The following is a 7,585-nucleotide window of genomic DNA, read 5'->3' as shown; positions in this document are numbered from 1 at the left end:
AGAGGTCAAAAAGACCAAATGTGAGAACAAAAGATTCTCTTAGCACTCCTGTTTATAAGGGTCTTAGGAGCTCTGTGTCAGGAACAGAGGTCAAAGATATATATATATATGAAAATTATATATAAGAATATATACATAATTTATTAAAATTTATTAATTTATTAATAAAAATTAATATAAAATATATAAAACATAAAAGGTATAAAATATATATTAAAATAAAAATATAATAAAAATTATTATTATAATTTATATAAAATCATAATGATTTTAATAGTATATAATTATTATTATTTCACATAGTGTCTCAAGCAAAAGGCCCTTTCATGAATTTAAGGGTGTGTGCTTCATAGATTTTTCAGTCAAACATTAGAGCTTCTAAGAAGTATAAAGACATTATCCTCACTGTCTTGGCAGAAGCACATGGTGTGGAACAGATCTTCTCTTAGAGAAATTTGTGGGTATGGTCTTTGTCTAATGGAGTGAGTCACAGTAAGTTTTACAGGAGATCCACATATTTTGTAAGAGAATGACATTCACAAAACACTGCCAGATTGGACTGAAAGGAACAGAAATAGCATGTATCCCCCAAATTAAACTGGCAGGAAGCAGCCTAAGGAAATTACGAAGCTGTAAATATGGGCTGCCTTTCATGGAAAGAGAAGGGTGGCTCAGAAGACACTCAAGCACAGAGGCAGGAGCCACGACCACTGAGAATTATTTCTAGGTAGGTGTTGAGCAGTGTTTGAATCAAGGAATTTCCAACATTTGCCCAGCTAAAGTTCTGATTTTCTAAGCACCAGTGACCTTTTTTTGCCTCCCCCTTCCACTTCTTTTGAACAAGAATATCTGTAGTGGTTTTCCTACGACTGTACTACATTGGACATTGGGGTTGTGTGTGTGTGTGTGCGCGCGTGTGTGTGTGTGTGTGTGGCAGATAACTTGTCTCTAGTTCACAGGTCTTCATACTGAGAATTGTACTTGAGGAACTACACCTGAGGAATTTCCTCCACACCCGGACCTGGTTTAAATGACGAGTTCCTGGACCTCATCCTGATGCCATAATGGGATGAGACTTTGGGAGACCTTTGGTGGGACTAAGTGTATTTTTGCGTGTGGGAGGAATGTAAATAATTTGTGGCCAGAGCGAGTACTGTGGTGGTTTTAAAATACATGTGCTAATTCTTTAATATACCTTCCTTCAAGGATGGAGGTGAATCCCAGGGCTGGACCCAATGACTGGCTTCTAATGAGTAGAATATGGCAGAAGCAACAGTTTGTGATTTCAGAGACTAGGTTATTAATGGCACTATGACTTCCTCCTTCCGCACCCTCTCTTGGATCAGTCACACTGGGGAGTTATTTCCCTTGCGGTGAAGAAAGGCTCATATGGCAAAGACCTCAGGTCTGTGTGAGCAGCCACGTGAGGGTGCACCGTCTTGGAAACGGCCCTCCATCAAACTCCCCACCACTGCATTTCTTGCTGACATCCTGACTGCAATACCAGAGAGGTTCTGAGCCAGGAGCACCCAGCTAAGTTGTTCCCAAATTTCTGGCCACACCCCCAACCCCCCAAAAAACATGTGACCTAATGAATATGTATCATTTGTTGTTTTAAGTTAGTATGTTTTGGGGCTAGTTTATTACACAGCATCAAATGAGTCAGGAGAAAGTCACAAGAGTTCTTTTTTCCTGGAAGCCCGGGAAGAAAGCATCTCACGAAGGCAGAAGTGGAAGGCCATGCCTAGGGTGCTCCTCTTCCCAGGATGAGGAGGTTTCAGCATTGGCTGCTGGATTTCACAGTGCAGAAGTCACTGGAGGTGTTTCAAGGAGTGGCACAGTCAAAGGCCTGGCTGGAGTGGCTTCAAGAGAGAACAGAAGAGAACCCTGGAGGCTGATGGTGCAGCCAGTCCTTTCATGGGCCCTTGCTGCAGAGGACATTAAGATGATGGAGCAGTAGCTGGAGGGCTGTAAGTGGGGAGGGTTTAATATATTAGAGCCCATTTAGATTCTGACAGTCATGACATACAACTGGGGAAGAAGATGATGAAGGAGAGAGGGGTGGCTCCTGGATGAATATTCCTTTTTTAATTTTAGACAGGATCTTGCTCTGTCACCTAGGCTGGAGTGCAGTGGCATGATCATAGTTCACTGTAGCCTCACCCTCTTGGGCTCAAGCAATCCTCCTGCCTCAGCCTCCCGAGTAGCTGGGACCACACAAGTCCTCACCTCCATGCTCGGCTGGAATATTCTTGTGTAGACAAGAGAAGATGGGATTTGGAGCTGAAGGAAAGTGATTGGCTTGAGATGAGAGTAGGGAGAGTGAGAGGAAGAAGAGTGGCAGATGATTGGTAGGTGTGGTGGGATCAAGTGGACGTTCTTTTTCCTCCTTCCTTCCCTCCCTCCCTCTTCCTTCTTTCCTTCCTTCCCTCCTCTTTTTCTCTCCCTCTCATTCTGTCCCTCCCTCCCTCCCTCTCTTTCTCTCTTTCTCTCTTTCCCCCTCTCTCTCTCTCTTTTCAGTGAGTTAGGATGTGGGCACACCAGCTGAGCATGTAGAGAGGGAAGACAGGGGACGATGTAGGTCTAGAGTGGAGCAGAGTCACTTCACTCTCAAGGTCACATGCTGACAGTGAGACACTTCGGGATGATAGATTGTATTTTGTCAGCCACAGCCACATTCATCTTGGCTGGACACAGGCACAGAGTAAGCGGGAAGCTAGGTCCAACCAGGGTTACAGTTTTCCCGGAGGAGTTCACTAAAAGGGAAGAGGAGCCCAGAAGTGGAGGCTGTGTGCCAAAGAGTGATTTGAGGTTGGATCATGGAAACTAAGGGAAAGGAAAGCATGAGTGCAATGGGAAAAAGGGGCAGATGGCAGGATTAATGGATCATGGGTCCCTGTGGTGTTGAAGCAATACTGGGATCAGGTTAGCAGGATTGAGGTAGGGAGTGGTGGGAATGAGATTAAGAGGGGAGCTGTTGGTGCTTGCTGATCATCTGCAAGGGTGGCTGAGATAGGGAAGAGGACCAGACCATTGGAGGCCAAGGAACTGGATGCCAGGGATTTGTAAGAATCATTCATGTAGCTCTTGAGTCTACATGGGCCCAAGATCACCAAGAATTATGGCGGGAACAGTCAGAGTGATGTTGAGCCTGGGGTTAAGACCCCCGAGGAATAAACAGCAGTGCCCCAGATCGTACAGAATCTGCAGAAATGATGGGTGGTCACCCACAGTGATATAGCCTAATGGCAGAAAGCTACTTGTGGAGTACTTTAGGGAGGATAGGAAGATAGGAAGGGGCCGTGAGGAGCACAGAGGACACTGACTCCACCCTTGGACTCAGAAGCATGAGGTCAAGGAGAAAAAACCACCCCCTCCCCCCACAAGAGAACTGTGGAGAAAGTAGCGTCCTCAGAGAACAGGCAGATGTCAGGGAGAGTACCGCGGCGACGTTCAGAGAAGCTGAGTGCACAGGGGCTTGTGCTGATGACTGTGTACTTCAGGTGCGCAGGTGGAAAGGTTATGGGATTTGGGACGAATGGGAAATGGGGCTAATGTAATCGATTTATAAGGTCTTACTGAGTTGGGATTCTGGGTGACGAGGGAGGACCAGGGCATCCTGGGCGTCTTATAGCAACTGGAGTGAACAGGGATATAATAAGCCACCAAGAGGCTATACTGGAGTCTGAGTGCTTACCTTCGGGGAAGGGGAGGGGGCCAGGAGTCTTTACATGAGCAAGTGGAGACCTGGGATCTCACTTGCTCCTGCCCTTGGTGGCAGATGCTGGGGAGGGGTGTTTTGATGGAAAATCTGAGGTCCCTCCTCACTCTTGCCAAGAAGGTGAAAGCAGCAATAACTGGATAAAAATTGCATAAACCCATCCTCAAGGATGAACAGAGAGCTCCATACACATTTTGAAGGTGGGTAAAATCAGATGACTTCACAGATCATAGAGAGCTGGTGGGAGTGGGGGAATATGAGGGAAGTCGTTTTTACCTGAGAACCCCAGAAAGGTGGAGAAATGGGAAGTGCAGGTATCTCTTAAGGCAGGGTTGAAGTGGGTGCCAGAAACCAGAGAACAGGTTGGAGCTCTGCTTTAAGAATCACTTAGAATTCTAGATTCTCTGGGTTCCGTGAGACGGAGAGTAGGTTAGCTGCCCACATCCTCTGTCTTTCCTCTCTCTCAACAGCTGCAGAGAGCTTGAGGTAAGTCTTTGATGAGGGTGACACAGAGATGCTCCCCTCGGAGCACAGGGCGCCACAGAGAGAGAGAGTGTGCAGTGGGGGCTTGGGTGGGAACAGACATTGGGCAGCGAGACCCTTTTGCTCTGCTCCAGTTGGTGCCTAGAACCCTGGGTCTAGACTTACACCCCCAGGGAGGACAGCTAAAAGTCCTTTCTGGAGAAACCGAGCTGTGAAAGAGAAGAAATGGAGCCATGCTCCTACCCAGTCAGCCTGGAGCCCAGGGCACCCCGCGGCACGCACGGGGTTTCTGAGCTCTTCCACGCGAGTGGGTGGCTGAGAAGCGGCAAAGGTTTCCAGAACGCTCTGAAGAAAGACAGAGGTCAATGAAAGGAGAAAATAAAAAATATGACGGGCACCTTGGAGGACACAGAAAATATGGAAGGCTTCGGAAAAGTTCAAAAGTTAAAACTTTAATATTTCCAGAGAAAATATGTCTGGCCAAAATAAAACATGCCGTGCTATACAAAGGAACATTCAGAGAACAAATGGACCATTTAGAAATGAAAAATGTGATCGTGTACATTGAAAACACTTGAATGGAATGTAACCTTGAGGAACTTTCTCAGAAAGTAGGAATAAAGAAACATAGATGACAAACAGGAGAGGAAAGATAATCACGTCAGGCTCAGATCGGTAGGTCCAACATCGGATTGCAAGTGTCAGAAAGAGAGAACAGCCCTGTGGGGGTGACAGGCCTGGGGCAAGGCTCAGAGTGATCTTGAATGTGGCGAGTTGGGGAGCCTCTTGACCAGCTTGTGCAGAAAAAAGAAAGGTTCACTTCCTTGTAGAGGCTGCAGCCATGTTGGTGGCGGTAAGGACAGCACAGGGGGGCGCTGTGCTGCAAGGGCGGCTGATCTAGGCAAAGCATTGTGGGGGCCCCAGTAATGACACTGGACTTCAATTCCTGGGTGGCGGAAATGCACAGAGGTGTTGTTGGGAAGGGACTTCTCAGGGGAACAATCTAGGAGGCGGGGACTGAAGACAGGACCCCCCATTAGGTGGCTGACACAGTGGTCCGAGTGCCAGTGTGAGGTGAAGGGACTAGGAAATGGGGAGGAGGCACAATAGGGGAGGCCTTGGCAGAGTGTGGCTGAGCAAGGGGAGAGGGAGAGGGAAACGTTGGGGTGACCCAGGCATCTGGATTTGGGGTGTTAAATAAGAGTAATAAGAGGCCATTGGTTTAGACTGAGCTCCTGCACTAGGCCCAACAGCCCAAACGAAAATGGGGTCACTGGTGCTAAGGTTCCACACCACCAAGCCAAAACCAAGTTGTTTATCTCACCTTCCGAGAAATTAAGAGAGAGAGAGGTAACAGCCAAATCCCTGCACAGGCCAGTTTTAGCTGGTATGGTAGGGAAGTCCCCTCTGCTTTAACCTTTTACAAAGAAGGTACCTTTGAAATGACCAATTTCTTTTTGTTCCTTGTTTGCACTTTCTTCTGTCTTTTTCTGTCTCTCCAACTGCCCAGGTTGCAGAGCACAGTTCTCTAAACCTCTTCTGATTCTGAGGGCTGCCCAATTTGCAAATCGTTCTTTGCTCAAATAAACTCGGTTGAATTTTTTTTGTCTAAAGTGTTTCTTTTCTTCTTTTCTGTTTTAGAGACAAGGTCTCACTCTGTCGCTCAGGCTGGAGTGCAGTGGCATGATCATGGTTCACAGCAACCGGGAACGCTTGGCTTCAAGCAATCCTCCAGCCTTGGCCTCCCAAAGTTGTGGTATTACAGGTGTCAGCCCCCAGCGGTCCAGGCCTCAAGTTTTTCTTTTATCAGGGGCTATAGATAGGAGGAGGAGGCAGGGAAGAAGGATTCTTATCATTGACTCAGGTTTGGTAGAAAGGTGCTGCAGGTGCTGGGCTTTGCACCCACAACGGGGTGCTGGCCCCAGTGCAAACTGAGGGTGAGCAAGTAGAGGGCCTGGGCTCTGCAGCTCTGCAGGGAGGGCGTGGCCAAAGGCCTTGGATCAAGTTCTGGCCTTTTCTTTGCAGAGAATGCAGAGGTCAGAGGTCCTGGAGCTCCTGGGAGCCTAGCCTTGTCAGAGACTGGCCGCCCACCTGAGGTCCTATGGCTCAGTAGGAAGTGTCTATGGGCCTGGGGCCTGGTCTGAGCTGGGCGCAGCAGAGATCTCCCTTGATGCCGCACATGCCGATTCCTTGAGACCCCTGAGATATGGGGAGAAATACATGAGGTGACTTGAATCCGTTCTCCCACCCCGTCCCTCTCCTCAAGCCTGCCCCTCCTCCAGCAAGCCAGCTCCTGGCCTGACTCAGTTGTCCCTGTACCTTTCACTCAGCCCCACCTATGGTTTTTCCCATGTATCCCCTTCTCCCTGGGTGCTGTTTCCCTCCTGTGTCTACCCTCTCTCCCTCAGGACTAGAATGAGGCGGAGTCCTGGGATGGTGGCTTTAGGGAGTCCCTGGACTTGGGCTTGCCTGGAAGGGCAGGTGGTGGGAGGGACTTTCCAGCTGTGCAGGTCTGTGTTTCTGATGGAGGACTGGGGGAGGGGAAGGGGAGGGGAGACGGAAGGAGAAAGGTAGAGGGAAGAAGAGGAGAGGAGGGAGGGGTAGAGAGAGAGGGAGAGAGGAAGGGGGTGGAATGGGAAAGAGGGAGGGGGAGGAATGGAGAGGGAAAGGGAGGACAAGGGAGTAGGGGGAAGAAAGAGAGAGAGAAAGGGAGAGAGAGAGGAGAAAACACAGAGAAAGAGAAACATGGATGAGATTCCTGCAAGTTTGCAGCTGAAGGACAAAGGTAAGCCTGTGTGACATGTCAGATGGAGGGACTCCATGAGGGCTTTAGTTTGGAGAGCTCTGCCAATTATAATTTCCACCTCTGTTCTCTGGCCGATTCCCCTCTGACCCTCCATCCTGGGCAGAAGCTGTTCCCTGTTCCATTTGCCCCAAGTCCAACCCTCACCACACTCACCACCAGATGAGCAGGGCCGACAGCACCAGGCTCTTGACTACGAGGAGTCCAGAGAGCACAGGGACCAGGGCACAGGGGGCTGCAGGGCCAGGGTGGAGCGTGGAGTTCTGTGGCCTGGAAGGCGGAGGGACAGGAAGGGGAGAGGACAGGTTATGGAGACAAGTCTTCATCTGCCGGTCCCCGCCCAGGCCTGTGTGGCTACGGGCGCACCCCCGAACTCACTGTGAAGGGACAGTGATGGTAGCTGGAGACTCAGGGTCTTCTCTGGCTCCTCCAGTGGGAGGCACACAGCTCTGGGTCTGGGTCTGTGAAGAGACCAGGTTGTGGGGAGCCCAGGAGGTCTGGGTCTGGGTCTGGGTCTGTGAAGAGACCAGGTTGCGGGGAGCCCAGGAGGTCTGTGTGGAGGCAGAGGCTGCCAGGGA

The 7,585-nt window shown here is 49.4% G+C and overlaps 1 protein-coding gene across 1 annotated transcript in view; it reads right to left on the bottom strand.

Annotated features, from left to right (window-relative positions):
* The window catches only part of NCR2 (natural cytotoxicity triggering receptor 2), a 16,728-nt gene that overhangs the window by 1,653 nt on the left and 7,490 nt on the right, over positions 1-7,585 (bottom strand). The gene's annotated exons all lie outside the window — the stretch shown is intronic.

This window comes from Mandrillus leucophaeus, unplaced genomic scaffold, assembly GCF_000951045.1.
Source record: "Mandrillus leucophaeus isolate KB7577 unplaced genomic scaffold, Mleu.le_1.0 Scaffold3, whole genome shotgun sequence".
Lineage (NCBI taxonomy): Eukaryota > Metazoa > Chordata > Mammalia > Primates > Cercopithecidae > Mandrillus > Mandrillus leucophaeus.
Note: the sequence above shows the minus strand (reverse complement) of the source record. Positions and strands in the feature narration are given on the sequence as shown.